General features: G+C 54.9%; 1 protein-coding gene across 5 annotated transcripts in view; it reads right to left on the bottom strand.

Annotated features, from left to right (window-relative positions):
• The window catches only part of AKNA (AT-hook transcription factor), a 55,029-nt gene extending 39,980 nt beyond the window's left edge, over window positions 1-15,049 (bottom strand). For 2 of the 5 annotated variants that reach the window (XM_047828989.1, XM_047828988.1), the window contains exon 1: window positions 5,156-5,322. The gene's annotated coding sequence lies outside the window, so the exon portion shown is untranslated. Of the gene's footprint in view, window positions 1-5,155; window positions 5,325-14,421; window positions 14,535-14,974 lie in introns of those variants that run through there. The other 3 variants (XM_047828990.1, XM_047828991.1, XM_047828993.1) reach the window with 3 other exon arrangements.
• Between the last annotated feature and the right edge of the window lie 858 nt (window positions 15,050-15,907).

The following is a 15,907-nucleotide window of genomic DNA, read 5'->3' as shown; positions in this document are numbered from 1 at the left end:
GGGGCGGGGGGGTGTTTAGTCCACAAGCCACTTCCTCTGGGAACCTTTCCTGACCCCCCTCGGGTAAGAATTCACACTGGGACGTTCCAGTACTCCAAATAATTGAACACAAGTACTCAAACCAATACACATACGTTCAGAGCAGCACCACGCGTAACAGCCAAAAGGCGGACGTGACCCAAATGTCGACCAGAGGATGAGCGGATGCACAGTGTGCGTGTGCATGTGCAGTGTCCTAGCACCGAGCTGTTAAACGGACAGAAGAACTGACTCACATCACCACAAGGACGAACCTGAAGAACCTGAGGCTGAGTGAAAGGAGCCAGGCACGGATCACACACAGCAGGACTCCATTTCTACGAAATTTCCAGAATAGGTAAACCCACAGAGACGGAAAGCAGCCTGCAGTTCCCAGGCGCTGGGGGAGGGCGGAATGGGGGGCGACTGCTTCGTGGGTATGAGGTTTCCTTTCGGGGTGATGAAAATGTTTTGGAAATAGATACAGGTGGCAGTGGCACAACCTTATAAATATAGTCAATGAATTGCTCCTTTTAAAGGTTAATTTTGGGGGCACCTGGGAGGTTCAGTCGGTTGAGCGTCCGACTCTAGACGTCAGCTCAGGTCATGATCTCAAGGTGCGTGAGACAGAGCCCCAGGTCGGGCTCCACTTTGACGGCACAGAGCCTGACTGGGATTCTCTCTCTCTCCCTCTCCCTCTCTCTCTGCCCCTCCTTGGCTCACACACACTCTCTGTCAAAATAAATAAATAAACATTAAAAAAAAAAAAATAGGGCGCCTGGGTGGATCAGTCGGTTAAGCAGCCGACTCTTGATTTAGGCTCAGGTCATGATCTCACAGTTCGGTTCGTGAGTTTGAGCCCTGTGTCAGGCTCTGTGCTCACAGCATGGAGCCTGCTTTGGAGTCTCTGTCTCCCTGTCTTTGTTCCTTTCCCACTTGCTCTCTCTCTCTCTCTCTCTCTCTCAAAAATAAATAAATGTTTAAAAAATAATAAAAAAGTTAATTTTATGTGACGTGAATTTCACCTAAATTTAAAAAAGAGAGAGAGAGCATGTCCATGGAGTGCAGGGGCAGGAGGGGCGACAGGAAGTGGTTCCCCCTATGGCTGTGGTATTGGGGCAGGGTCTGGGAGCTCTGACAACAGAGTGTGGGCAAGGGGACATGGTGGCCAGGTCCAGGAGGGCCTCTCGGGTCCATTCAGGGCATCCCAGGCACAGGACAGCACACTTACAAGTTTCCCCTCCGACTGCCTGGGGAGAGGGGGCCAGAAGAGGGAGCCTGGCTGCGGAGGGACCAGAGGCAGGGAAAGACAGCTGGAGAAGGGCTCCCCCTTCCTTCTGTCCTCTCCCCCTCATCTCCTCTCCCGTCCTTTCCCACTACCGCAGATACTCCCCAAGCACCCAGCCACAGAGCAGCGGTCTCGTTAGCTCATACAAAATCCTCACTCCGAAGCCACCCACCTGCCGAGACAAGGCTGGGGTGAAAGGTCGCCACACAGCCCAGGCCCGGGCTCTTCCCTCCGTGCTGTGGAGACCATGGTGTATAATTCTAGGCCTCCCGGGAGGACTGACAGGTCTGTGTCCCTGCAGCCTTATGAGCACTTGGGTCTCGGTCAGAGCCTTGATTTATACGGTTGAGAAAAGTCAGCCGGCAACTATTTCTGGATAGAATGTTCCCCGGGGAACGGTGCATCACAAGAAAGGTGGCAGCCTCCTCAAAGGGCTGGGGTGAGGACAGGGAGGGAACCCCATTCTACGGCCTCTGGCTGCAACCCCTGATCCTGTCCTAGGGCTTGGGGGGCCTCATTCTCTCCCCCACCCCCAGTCTTCCTCTCTCCCCACCAGAACTTCCTCCAGATCACCCAGCAGGCCTCCCCGTGACCCCCAACACATATGCGGGGCTCACCCTGTGCCGGCCTGGGCTAGAAGCTTCCTTGCACATTCTCCACCTGCCCTCGTCCCAAACAGGGAGGCAGGTCACAGGAAAAGTATTTTTCAGAAGAGAAAACTGAAGGTCGGCATGGAACAGTGGCTTGACTTGAAACTATTCATCTGAGCCGGTAATCTCCAATTTTCTATCACAAAACTCGTCAGAAAAATAGACTTGCTCTCGTGCTCTCTCTCTCTCTCTATTAATATCTTTAGATACACGCATCCTCATGCTGGTGTATAGGAAAAGAAATACATGCATTAGAAAAAATATATCCAAAAATAAATTTTTAAAAAGCTGCACTAGAAGGGCACGTGGGTGGCCCAGTCAGTCAGATGTCTGACTCTTGGTTTCAGCTCAGGTCATGGTCTCATGGTTCGTGAGTTCAAGCCCCATGTTGGGCTCTGCATGGACAGCACAGAGACTGCTTGGGATTCTCTCTCTCCTCTCTCTGCTCCTTTCTCTCTTTCTCCAAAGAAATAAATAAACTTAAAAAAACAAACAAACATGAGGTAGAAAAGTCTTTTAAAGAGAAGCTCTAATCCTTGCTTCCCATACCCTCTGGGGGGCCTGCACCCCTCTCGGGAATCTCAGTGGGCCTCTAGCTTGAGGATTCTTAGGAGTCCTCTAAGAATGCAGATTCCTAGGTCCACGCAAAGACTCAGTCAGCGGCCTTGGGATAGGGCCCAGGAATCTGCATTTAAGTGAATGTCCCTGGCAAGGCTCACCCTTTAGGGCCGACTGGGCCTTCTGGCCCCTGCCACTTGGAGAGGCGTGGGAGGTGCTAAGGGCCACCGCTCTTCTCTTCCTGAAATCTCCACTGAGGAAGGGGCCAGGGAGGCATGTGGTTTTGTGACTTTTTAAAGGGCTTTTTTCTAGCCATGCCGCAAAGCCGGCTGCCCAATCACAGAGGCCTCCGGGCGCACGGAGAGGAACATCCTGTCTCCCGGGATGACTCAGTCTTCGCAGAAACTCACTGCGACCAGGGGCAGCCGCACGTCAGAGGCAGCTGCGGTCATTAGCTGGAGTGGTGCGCGTGCTCCCCCGGCCGTGAAACCCGGGAGCCTCTCCTGAGCAAGGCCTCTGTCTTCCACGCAAGCCACGGCCCTCGGTGCCTTGGAGCCCAGGGCCCAGCCAGCCACTCAGCGGTCAGTCAACAAACACACTTGGACGCCAACCACATGCCAACCTCAGGCAGGGATGAGGACCCGCCCTCACCGCTGGTGCAAGAAAGAGAAGTCGCTGGGCACCTGGAGACCAGGTTCCAGGTCTGATGCTGTTGCTTCCCGGTCAACGGCTGTGCTTAACCTTCCCTCCCTGAAAAATGGGGAGAACGTCACCTGCCTTGCTACTCTAAGGAGTGACTGCCCCATTAAGGTGGGCTGGGTGGTAGCTAAATGAACCTTGAGGTTCCCGGTTGACTTTGGCTCCTGAGGGCAACAGCTTCAGAACTGCTAACTCCCTCCTCCATCCTGAGGACCCACTACAAAGTAACAAAGATGTATATTGAACACCCAGTGGGTGCAAATTAACTTAAAAAAACCTATGACCTTCTACTGTGTGCCAACCACTATGGAAGTCACAAGGAACATTGAAATGAGTCAAAGTGTTCCAAAGTTTCAACGGCGGTGGGGGGAGGGGGGGAGTAGGTGACAATACAGAGGGTTATTGATGAAGGAAGCATGAAGCTGGGCAAGGAGGATCTGGGGGGAAGAATCTGTGGGGAGAGGCATTCCAGGCAGAGGGAACAGCATAGTCAAAGGCACAGAGGTCTGAAAGTATGAACAGACCCTGACTGAGAGCTATGAGCAGGGGTCCTTGAATGACAGTCAAAGGCTGGGTTGTTCCAGTCAGCCTGCACGAGGGCCACAGGATGGCTCCTGAAAGGCAGGGGGGTTGGGTAAAGGCCCCAGCCATGCGAACTAGGGGTTGAGCCCAAAACAGCCCTCAATCCCCTCAGGTGCTGGGCTGTCAGGTTCAAGGTCCCTGCTTGCCTTGGAGAAACTACCTCACCGGGAAGCACCGACCTTTTGTATGGCTCCCCCCTCCTTTTGTATGGCTCCTCTCTCCCTGCCACTGGCCCTGCCCCGGCTCTCTCAGGGGTCTGTGAGCCCCTTCTGGTCTCTTCTCCAGTTCCCGAGTGGGTCGGCCACCCCCACAGGGTTCCTCTGCCCACTTCAGCCACTCCAAAACTGAGGACCCTTGTCTTTATGTCTCCTATGCCAACTGCAGCCATGCAGCCCACCTTTGCCTCCCCACGCCTTCTGAGGCCCCTTCTAATCCAGCCAGGGCTGTGCAGGGTGACCCCTCCCTGCTCCTACGTCCACCCTGACATCTCCCACATGAGAAAACGGAGTCGTAGAGAGGTGGCTGGCTCTCCCAAGACCTCGCACACAGGAAACGCGGCCAGGGATTCAGACCCAGGGACCATGACTGGGAAACCAAGTCCATCAGACTCGGGGTGAGGACAGGAGGAAGGGGGAAGGACAGGACTCGGGGTGAGGACAGGCCCATATCAAGTGCCTGGGCCCCTCCAAAAAGGCTGAGCTCAGAGCCCCAAACTCAGCTGCCCTCCCTGAGCAGCTGGCAGGGCACAGACCTACCGTACTCAAGAGGTTCCCACCAAAAAACTAATCCCTTGAGGAAGCACCAGCTAGATGTACCCCCTCCTGCCCCCAGCTCTTTCCACATCAGAGGCCGAGGAGAAAGAGGAAGGGTACCCTGGCCGCTGCAGACTCTAGCCCCGCCTGCCTGAAGAGCCAGGCTGTGTCTGCTCCTCTCTTGGCCCTTACACACCACGGAAGGGGCCGCTCTTTAGTGGGGACCCCGCTGCTGCCTCCTGGCCTGCCCCTCATCCGAGCATCACCTTTGAGGCCCCTTAGCAGCCCAGGGACTAACTCTGCATGTGCTGATTAGGACACCCCAGGCACAGAGAGGGACCAGCGCTTGTCCAAGTTCACAGAGATCAGAATCAGAGCTCGGACTAGAGCTCAGACTGGGATCCAGCACCCGGAAGCTTGAAGAAATCCCCCTGAAATCCACCCATGCCCTGGGGGCCAGTCTCCCTGAGCTGGGAGAGAAGTAGTAACAGCTGCCACAGCTGTAACTTCCTGGCTGGGCTGGTCCAGCTGCCCTGACTGTCCCAGAGAGTCTGTGACTGGCCAGCCCAGAGGGAAGGCGGCCTCCCCTGCCCTCCTCACTCCCTTACCTCTCTCGGGCTCCACCACCATCCTGCTGGCCCAGGCTCAGGGGACCTGCCTGTGAGGTCTTTGTTCCAAACCTGGGGAGCCCCCCGCCTCCATGGCGCCCTGGCCCGCCTCCAGGCCGCTCTGCCAGCCCGAGCTGCTGCTCACAGACAAGCATCGCTCCCCACCTCTCCCCGCCCCTGCTGCGGCTGAGGCCGCCTCGCCTGGGCAGGAAGCGCCCAGCCTGATTTCCTACAAGTGTTTGTCAGAAGGAGGGGGTTTGTCTGCGTGCGGAGTGAGAGTCAGCAGGAGGAGCTTAACCCCTTGCGAGCTCTCTGCGGGTCGGATCTCGAAGCCCAGGAAAGGACGGCAGAGTCTCCCGACATCAGGGATTGGGGCCGTCTCAGCCAAAGTACAGACCTATGACACTGAGGTTCCAGGGAAGGTCAGAGGCTTGGCCAAGGTCACACAGCATGCTGAGCCTGGGAGGAGGCCTCAACAGCTGCAACCCTCTGGGAGCTTTTTCTGTAGCCCTTACCCTCTAGGGCATGACCTTGGCTGAGGCTCCCTCCCTCCCCAGGCCCTGGTGCTCACCTGCACAATGCGAGCTCACACTGGATGCTTGCTTGGCACCCTTGCAGCTCTGATTTCCTGTCCTGCCTTCCATCCTGCAACCCAATACCTTAGGGAGGCTGCAGCAATGCCTGCCATCCCCCCTCCCCATGCCCCCAACCCCGTCCTCACCCTAAGCTGGGCCTGTAGCTACAGTGGGATTTTGTAGGCAGCACTGGAGGTGGGGAAGTGACTGATCGGGTGAATGTCCCCTGTTGTCCCCAGAGCTAATCAGAGGGCAAGCTACCTTTCCCCACATTTCCCTCATCCCATTCATTTATTTGACAGGTACTTGCGGAGCTCCTCCTGTCCGCTGGGTGCTTTTCATGGTACTGGGAACATGGCAAGGTGCAAGACAGGCCAAGTCCTTGCTCCACTCCAATAAACACAGCCGGTAAACAAACGTGGAGAGGGATGGATAAGACCGACAAGGGTGGGATGGAGCCCTGATCCATATCCCAGGCTGTTTTTGGTAAGCCTGATGCCTGCGGCTGACTCAGACCAACAGAATCAGTCTCTGGACATCCGCCACATTAAAGTGTCCCAGGTGACCAGGATATGTGGCCTGGGTCAAGAATCTGTGGCTCAGAGAGTAAGGGGTTGGAGAGGAGGGTTTGGGGATGGCCAGGAAGGTCTCCTTGAGAAGGTGACATTCGAACAAGGGACTGAAGACAGAGGCAGGAGTAAGTCACAGAAAAGGCCGGCAGCAGAGTATTCTGGAAGGGCAAGTGCAGAGGGCAAGGTGGGAACCAGCTGGGCTTTCCCTGAGAACAGCAGAGCTGCGTCCCCAGAGGAGAGCGAGCCAAGAGGGAGAGGCAGGAGTGGGGGCATGGCCCCATGGAGGATCCAGGGGCTCTGATTCAGGAAACAAAAAGAAAAAGGAAAAAATCTGGCATCTATTGTCCAAAAAGCGATTCTCCAGGCAATTCTGATGAGCAGCCAGATTTGAGAACCAGAAGGAAAGGAAAATGGATCCTGAGTCAGTGTAGACCTGGATTCCAATCCCAGCCCCACCTCTCGCTAGCTCTGTGACCTTGGAGACTTCACCGCCCTCAGCCTGTTTCTTCATCTGTAAAACAGGGATAAGAAGTGTGGCCCCCCCACAGGGCGACTGCCAGGATTCAATGAGGTAAGACCTGCGAAGCGTACAGCTGGGGGCCTGGGACACGAATGAATGAACGAATGAACGAATGAACGAACAAATGAAGGAATAAGGAATGGACTTTCCTAAGGTTAGTTTGTGAGTATCTGGCAAAGCCAGAGCTAGAACCAGATGCCCTCATCGCAGCAATCACCCCACCCCTCCACCCTCTTCCCTGCCTTCTGCACACATCTGGGTGGTAAGGCTCTCCCCGCAGCCCCCAGCCCGATGTGGAGCAGGGCCAGACCCTAATGAGGCCCCGCCTGCCAGTTCTGGTGACCATGTGGGCCATTGTGCGAGGGGCGGGCTTCCCTGACGGCCCGTCACTCATTCACCCTCCCTCCCTGGTCATTAACCCAGGCAGCCCTGCCATCAAGGCCAGGTGGCTGCCTCAGCTAGACACGCCCCACGGCCCCCAGATAACCCCAAATCCATCTTAGGGGCAGCCGCCTAACACCAAGGAAAGCAGCACACTGGTCCACCTCCCTGCCCCCCCCTGCCCCCCAAGTCTCACCAGTGCTCCTCCCTGCCTTTGCTTGTGCCGCGCCCCGTCCTGGCACACCATCTCCCCCACGGGCCAAATTCTGCTTAAAGCAACACATCCCACAGTGACCTCATGACACCGCCACCCTCCAAAGCTGCCCCATCTCTTGCCCAGGTGCTCAAACACAAGTGACCGTCGTTCTGGACATCTCCCTCTCCCTTACAGCCCGTGAACGGTCCATCATCGACTCCTATCAGTTTCATTGCCTCAGTCTCACCAGAACCTGCCCCATCACCGCATCCACACGTGGCCTCTCCTGGAAAGCTCTGGGGCCCCTCCAATCCATTCCTCGCCACCCTGCACCACTGCAATCGTTCCAAAACAAAAGCGTGCAAACATGGTCCATCTGTGCTGGAAACACTCCTGTCCTGCCCGCTGCTCTGAGAAAGAAGTGAAGAAGGTGCTGGTCCAGCCTCTCCCTGCTCCCCCCTCTTCACCCTCCTCAGGGTGCTCCCCACTGTTCCTAGGACAAACTCAACCCCACTTCTCCCTGGGAACTTCTAGGCAACCTGCAGATCTTAACCCCCACGTGCCCTCCTCGGGGATCCATTTGGAATTAGACCTCAGGTCTGTCTTCCTGGTCACTGGGAACTCTGAAGTGCTCACCATTATATCCCCAGTGCCCAGCACGGGGCTTGACACACAGTAGAAGCACAGTAAATACACGCTGGATGATCTACTGAATCTAGCCAGTTGCCCATGCGGTGGCTGTGGCCCTCACAGCAAGCCAGTCGGGCTGGTGTGACATGCCCATTTTACAGGTGGGTAAACAGAGGCCCAGAGAGCCCAAGGAACCTGCCTGCAGTCACAAAGCTGGTGAGTGCCAGTAGAGATTGACGCCCATAGTCATCCACCTCTTAACAACAATGCTCGGTGTTCACACCACTGCAGCCTGCAGAGATCGTTAATATCTGTGCACGATAAAATTGGGCGGACAGCTTATTACCAACTAACTGCAATTCACTAAGCCAACGTTCTCAATCGACAATGAAGCTCTCATTCCACACAGAGACTGTCAGGGGCTTTTTCTTTTTCTTCTAAGTTTATTTATTATTTTGAGAGAGACGGGGAAAGGGGCGAGAGAGAAGGGGAGAGAGGATCCCAAGCAGGCTCCACGCTATCAGCTCAGAACCTGATGCCGAGCTCGAACTCACGGACTGGGTGTGAGATCAAGACCTGAGCCGAAATCAAGAGTCGGATGCTTAACTGACTGAGGCACCCAGACGCCCTCGGGGGCTTTTCTAAACTGCTTTCTTGTCCTTTATTGCACAAGATGCTTCAAGAATAGCCTTGGGAAATGGGCAGGACAGGAGTGCGATCTCGTTTACAGGTAAGGAAACGGAGACCCAGAGATGGGGAAGGGATTAGGTTCTGGTCACCCAACAAAAACAAAGCAACAGCAAAATCTTTTGGTCCCCAGCCTTGAGTACTTTTACCAGAAGCGTGCCCACGTCCTGCTGAATCTGCACAAGCCTGCCTCCTGGCCGCCGGGGCCCAGCAAGCCTTTGGCCATTTATCCCCTCAAGCCCCTGGGTCGTGAGGCTCCAGCACCTCGAAGGCCATCCTCAACCACCCTCCTACTGCCCATCACTCAGCCATCGGCTCCCCGCCCTCCGTCCACATTCCCTCTTGAGCCCCATCTAAGTGCCCAGCGTGGTAACCAGAATGGAAGGTAGGTCTGCCTTTCTCTAAGCCTTCTGGTGCGGCCCAGGACATGGCTCGGGACTGGGATGGGCCTTGCTCGTTGGGGTGACCTACCTTGAACACAACGTCCCGAGCCCCGGAGGTACAGCGAGGCCACAGGGCTTTCCAGCCACTGGGGGGGGAAATTGGGGACTGGCATCTTCAGAATTCATGGGGACTCCCTTCCTTGGGAAAGAAATGAACCCCCCCCCCCCAAGGTCATCCACTCCTTCTGGCCCAGGCTGCTGAATTTACCCTGTAGTTAAAGCCCGCAGGGAATTTGGGCGGTAGGTGAGCTGGCCAAGAAGAACTGGGGAAGCAGAGACCCATGTGACAGCCTGAGTGTCACTGAACAAGTGCCTTCCCCTCCCTTAGCCTGGAAATCTTGAGGCTTGATGAGATTACTTCTGAGGTTGTCAGAAATAACCTTCTAGCACTAAATCTCCTGGGTTCTTTGATTCCACTTGCCAACACCGGTAGAAACGCCATGGTGATGGGAGGCTGCAAGGCACAGGGGCTTCTGGAACATGTGCTTTATGGGCAGAGATCTCCAGCTTCTCTTTGAAACCTCTGTGGCCTTGGGCAAGTGGCTTAACCTCTCTGAACCCCAGATTTCTTTTCTGTAAAATGGGGGTAATACGGACTTCACAGAATTATTGGGATGATAAATGAGGCTATGGGCCTAAAGTCCTGGCCCACAGCCCAGCTGGCACAGAGCTCATGAATAAATGACTTTGGCCATACCCGTGAAACGCCCATATGGCCTGCTCCCTGCAGGACTGAGTTTAATTTTCCTGGCTCTGGAGCTCCCCTAAGATCAGCCACAGACCTCTTCTGGGTCTTCTACAGAAAAAGGGATGGCCAGCTCTTCCAAGTGCAGAGAAATGCTGTCATTTCCCTGTGGCCCTCTTCCCTGTGGCCTCCAAACGATCCCAGGGCTCGCCAATCCAGATAGAAACCGTGTCTTCGCCCTGAAGAGTTAAGGAGGGGAGGATGAGGGCCTTCGTCAGCCAACCACCGCATGGGCGATGAGGAGGGTGTGGCCATACGAGCAAAACACACACGCATAAGCATTTGCACACACACACACACACACACACACACACACACCCTTAAATTCACACTCCATGAAAAGCGTCCACCAAAAACAGGTGAATGCATTGCTAACAGCAAGACGTTATTCCACACCTATCACGTAAAGGCCTTTCTGTGGATTAGGATGTCATCATTTAATCCTTACGCCAATCCAAGGAGGCAAGAAGTATTCTCCCCATGTCACAGGAGAGGAAGCTGGCTTTGAACCACGCCGTGCGAATCTAGACAGTACAGTCTTCTGTATCTGTGACCGAACCTTGCAGTACGTGAAAAGATTGAAAGCAACCTCGGTGTCCAACCTTAGGGGACCACTGAAATAAATTATGATGTTTCTGCTCAAAGGAGCATCATGCAGCTGTCACCGGTCCTATTGTGGAAGGAGATACAGTGGCGTAGACGTGAGACACGCTGAGGGAGCCGGTTATAAAATCATCTGTATCTAGTTTGAGCCCATTACATACAAAGAACAACAGTTAACATACGGAGGAAGAGAAGGAAACGAGGGAGGGAAACAGAGAGAGAGAGAGAGAGGGGTGAGCCACAATGTTTATAGTAATTAGTACTAGGTAATACAATTATAGCCAAGTTTACTCTTTCTCCTTATGTGTGTTTTCCAAAAATAACAGCTGCTTTAAAAATAAGAGTAAAATGAAGATTCGCTGTTCTTATACCCCCTCCCCTCCCCCCCCCCACCCCACATGCCACCACGGCAGACCTGTGTACTGGCTTCATTCTGACGAGACCTTGGGCGTGCCCTGCCTCAGGTTCCCCGCCAGTGCAAGTCAGGAAGAGCGGTTAGGCGCTTTGGGGCCCTTTGGAGCGCTGACGCCCTGTGATATTCTGTAATTCCCATCCCGCACTTTCTGTCTTCCTCTTTTTTATTTTTATTTTTTTTACTTAAAAAAAAATTTTTTTTAACGTTTTTATTTATTTTTGAGACAGAGAGAGACAGAGCATGAATGGGGGAGGGGCAGAGAGAGGGAGACACAGAATCGGAAGCAGGCTCCAGGCTCCGAGCTGTTAGCACAGAGCCCAACGCGGGGCTCGAACCCACGGACCATGAGATCGTGACCTGAGCTGAAGTCGGCCGCCCAACCGACTGAGCCACCCAGGCGCCCCATTCCTCTTTTTTATTTAACAGTTCTGATTTATTTATTTTGAGAGAGAGGGAGCACAAGTGGGGGAGGAGCGGAGAGGGAGAATCCCCAGCAGGCCCCGCACTGTCAGCACAGAGCCAGACGCGGGGCTTGAACCCACAAACCATGAGATCATGACCTGAGCCAACACCAAGAGTCAGACACCCAACCGACGGAGCGACGCAGGTGCCCCGCCCCCCTTCCTCTTTTTAAGCTCTGATACGACAGGCTCTTTTCTGCACATGTAGCCATTTATGCAACATGTGGCGACATATGAAAATCATAAAAGGGAAGGGAAGTGATCCTAGCCTTACCCACTCAACATTTTGGGGCATGGCATGTGTTGATCAGATTCTCATAACCAGGCATTTAACAGATGAGGAAAGGCCCGGAGAGGTTGTAAGACTCGCCCATAGTCCCACAGCACATGACAGGCAGAGCTGGGTCTGTACACAGCCACAAGCACAGCATTACCCTCCAAATGACCCCTTGACCTAGTGGGGCTCTGAGTGCAGCCTCCTGGCACCTGAGGCCCCTCCCGGTCCTTGGCCTTTGGCTGTGGACTCCAGACTCCAAGAAGACTGCCAGCTGGGCAACCCACTCTGGCCCTGATCCCCAGCCTCTTCCTTAGAACAGGGGATTCTGGCAAGGATCTAGGGGCTCATGGGGGATCAGGCCTGGGAGCAAAGGGTCGCTCTTGCCAAACACACCAGAGTGTGGCCGGCACTTGGCAAGGAGATGGGATTGTATGCTGGAATGAAGGAGGGACCCAGGAATTAAAAATGTAAGAGGCTGGGGACAGAAAGGCCTGGATCCAGATCTGGTGGCTCTTCCAGACCCCTCTGATGCCCTCAACCACAGACTGGAGGTAACACTTTCCTCAGGCGTGTGCATGCAAAGTAACGGGACAATGTATACACTGTATACACAGCGGGGGTGGGGAAGGGGAGGGCGGGGGGGGGGGGGGGGGGCGGGGCGCTCTGAGCCTCCTCCTGGCTCCCAGGTCTGTTAGTGCCTCTTGCCACTGGCCCGGCCCCAGGCTCAGCCTCTAATCCCCTGGGCACACGCTGCGGGCTAAATCTTCCCACAGCATCATTCTGGTCAAGGCTTTCCCTGCTGAAAGACCAACTGATGGCTGTTGTCACTTGGGGTTAAAGGCCAGACACCTTGGCCCCGAATTCAGGCTCAAACTGACCTGTTCCTAAGTCAGATGGCGGCTGCCCTGCACAACTCACACGCCAGACGAGGCTCCCCGTCTCAGAAAGGTTTTCCTTCTCAAATACCACACTTTAGGGGAGCATTCGGCCTGGCACCCCTCGGGCCTCCTGCCCTGCCAGGAACCCTCCACCTCCTAGCAGTGCTGGCCTTCTATCCCACACTACCCTTCACATGTGGCTTTCTTAAAAAAAAGAAAAAAGAAAAGAAAAAGCCTGATTTGTGGCCTGATCTGCTGATTGCCATAGTGTAAATGCCCACCTTATGGCCAATTTCAAGCTACCAATGTGGTATCACCAGCACAGCACCAGAGAGAGAGGCACACGGTCAGCTCCCACAAGACGACACGCCCCTGCACATCCCAAAGTAAGGGCCGACCAACCCCAAAGAAAAGCTGTGTGACCTCAGGTGAGTGACTTAAACTCTCTGAACCTCAGGCTTCTCATTTGTAAAAGGAGAACAGCAATAACACCCACTTCATGGCAACAATGTGAACACTAAGTGATACAATCCAGGCGATCCACAACAATGCACTGAACACCTGCTATGTGTAGGGCTCTGTACTGGGTACCAAGAAGGTGACACAAGTTCCTGCCCTCCCAGACCTCAGTCATTGCAGTAAAACCCGTGGCGCAGTGGCGAGAATATAGCATTCAGTAATCAGTAACCGTTATCAATATTATTGTTACTTCCTTTCTCTGGGCCTCAGTTTCCTCTTCTCCAGTAGGCACTGGAGTGCCTACTACCATTCCCATTTAACAGAGAGGAAAACTGAGGCTTTCAGAATGGAAGTCAGGCTGGGGATTGAAACCCAGGTCTTCTAACTCTCCATCTCCAGATCCGTCCCATCTCCCAGGACTGAGGAAACACAAAAAAGACCTGGCGTTTGCCTGGTGATTCAGCTGGATGCTTTAAAAATACTTTCTTCCCCCCTCCTGGGGATAAACTGAAATGTCCTTGGCAGGCACCAGTTTCCAAAATACTGTCTCAGCATGACAGCGGCAGTGCGGGGACCATCCCCAGCATCTCTGGTAACCCCAGCCCTGGTGCTTCTGGCAGAGTGTTCAGGCTGGTGGGAGCTGATGAAATCCCCTCGCAAGAAACAGCCTACATCACATGTTTCAGATGCAAACCACTGGGCTTCGGGGAGGCAGAGGCCCCACGCGGGCACCTTCTCCTTCCTGCAGAAGAACTGGGAATAAAACTTGAATAGTCCCCAAAACACCAAGGGGTCTATCACCCTAAGCTAGACTTAAGCCCCCTCAGGTTCTGTTTTCTTGACAAAACAAAACCAACAGTCAAACCCACCAAAGCCAGAGGAGGCGCCTGGTAAATTCTCTTGGGAAGTCCCTGGAGGTATCTAACCTCAGTCCTCTGTGCTTCGGTTTCAACAATTTCTTCTTCCGTTTTGGAGGACAGAAACAATGTCTCTTTTCTCTACAACCTGTCTCAGGCTCAAAGCTTCAAAATAGCCCGGGCTTGTTATCAGCAACTTTCCCTTCCAACTTTATCACTGAGAAGCAGAAGCTTTTGAAAGGTAGGTAATGATCCTCTCCAACCTGTCATTTCTTTCAACAATAGCGGGGGGAAAGGATGAGGGAAGACTCTCCTCCAAGGTCGCACGCCGCCGCGGGTGCCAGCGGCATCGCCCTGGGGAGAGGCCAGCACTGCGCCTGCCCTGCTGTGCGCTTCGGGCAACAGGCGCCCCTTCTCTCGGCCTCAGTCTCCCCATCTGTGTACTGAGAAAGGCTGGTCTCATTTCTCAGTCCATTCCAGTCCCTACCACTGTCGAGCTGCCCATCCTCACTGCTGGCCCTTGCTCTGCCTCCCTCACCCTTGCCAAAAAGAGGAAAAGAAACTTGCGTTAGGCGTCCGGGGAGGGTGCGCGGCTCCGAGTTGTCAGGCTGCGCGGGTTGTTGCCTGGTGAACAAGAATCTCACACAAATCCCAGGACAGAGAAGTCCCACCTCCCCCGTAACCACAGCTACCCGGGCCACACCTCCAACCCAAACACGGCCCGAGGCCCCGCCAAGGACCACCCCCGATCCCCTCGGGACCTCTCCCCGCCCTGCGACCAGCCCCAGCTGGAGTGAGAGCAAAGGCCAACGCCCCCATTGTGCGGAGGTGGAGACTGAGGCCGGAGGTGGCGCCTGCGGAACCCGGCGGCCAGCCGGGTTAGGACTGGACGCTGAACGCCGGTCCAGGACTCCCTCCCAGTCCCGGAGCGGCGATCGGTCTCCTTCCCGGGCGCGTGGGGTTTCCACGTGGGAGAGACAGAAAGCAGCGGCAGTCCCCGTGGATCGGAGCCCATCGGCGCGGTCCGCTCTCCTCCCCATTCCCCAGATCGAGAAACTGAGACCCAGCGAAGGACCGGCCCTAGCCCGGGACCCACCGCGAGCCCCACCCCGCGCCTCACCTGCCGGCGGTCGCAGCGCGCCCGTGGTTTCCTGGAGTTGAGCGGCAAACAAAGGCCTCCAATCCCGGTGCGGGGCGGGGCGGCGATTTTTTGCTTAATCCCCGAGGCGGGCCTGTGACGGGCGGGGAGGGCCCAGGGAGGCGGGGCCTCGAGAAGCTCCACCAATCGCAGAGAGGCGGCCGCCTGCGGCCCGCCCCCAGGCATTCGGCCTGGGCTCCAGCACTGAAAAGTTCACATCTGGCAGGTTCGTGTCCCTCCTGGAACCCGCCCGAGTGCCGACCGGAGTCTGAGGCCCAGAGCTGAGACATTTGTGCAAGCTCGCACAGAGCCACAATGAGAAAGAAACCACAAACTTTCATAGCTGAAGCGGACTGCTTCATGACAGTATAATATTAGTAATAACGAACTTTTCTTGAGCACTTATCTGTCAAGAACTGTTGGGAGCTCTTCCTGTGCTCCGTCCTCTCCTGTGAGGTAGGTACGTATTGTCACTACTCTCTAAGCATATGCTTAGTGCAAACCAACAATGATTAGCAGGTGGGAGAACCCAGGTCTCCAGAGGGACATGAGCTTGCCCGAAGTCCAGCAGTGAGTACAGGACAGAAATGATCCGTCGTCCACTGAGAGGTCACCTTGAAGGATGGTCGTGTAAAGTGTCAAACTGGCCTAGGCTTCCGCCCCAGTTCTGCCGCTGGCTGCCACTAAAGGGATCCCTGACGCCAGCCTCACAGAGGTGCTGAGGGGAGGAAGTAAAGAAAGCAGCAAACCCGGAAGAAAGAAATCAATGGCACTCATTTAAAGAGCCCCTCCACCAACGCTATTTCACGAGGCCTTGACTGCCCCCAAGGCAGGAAGACTCTTGCTGAGGACCTGCATCCATCTCTGTTGCAGTCAGTTCTCTGTCCTCCCTGCAGAAAGTTCTTCCCGGTTCTC

Source organism: Prionailurus viverrinus, chromosome D4 (genome assembly GCF_022837055.1).
Source record: "Prionailurus viverrinus isolate Anna chromosome D4, UM_Priviv_1.0, whole genome shotgun sequence".
Lineage (NCBI taxonomy): Eukaryota > Metazoa > Chordata > Mammalia > Carnivora > Felidae > Prionailurus > Prionailurus viverrinus.
The sequence above is the reverse complement of the archived record's forward strand: the minus strand, read 5'-3'. Positions and strand labels throughout refer to the sequence as shown.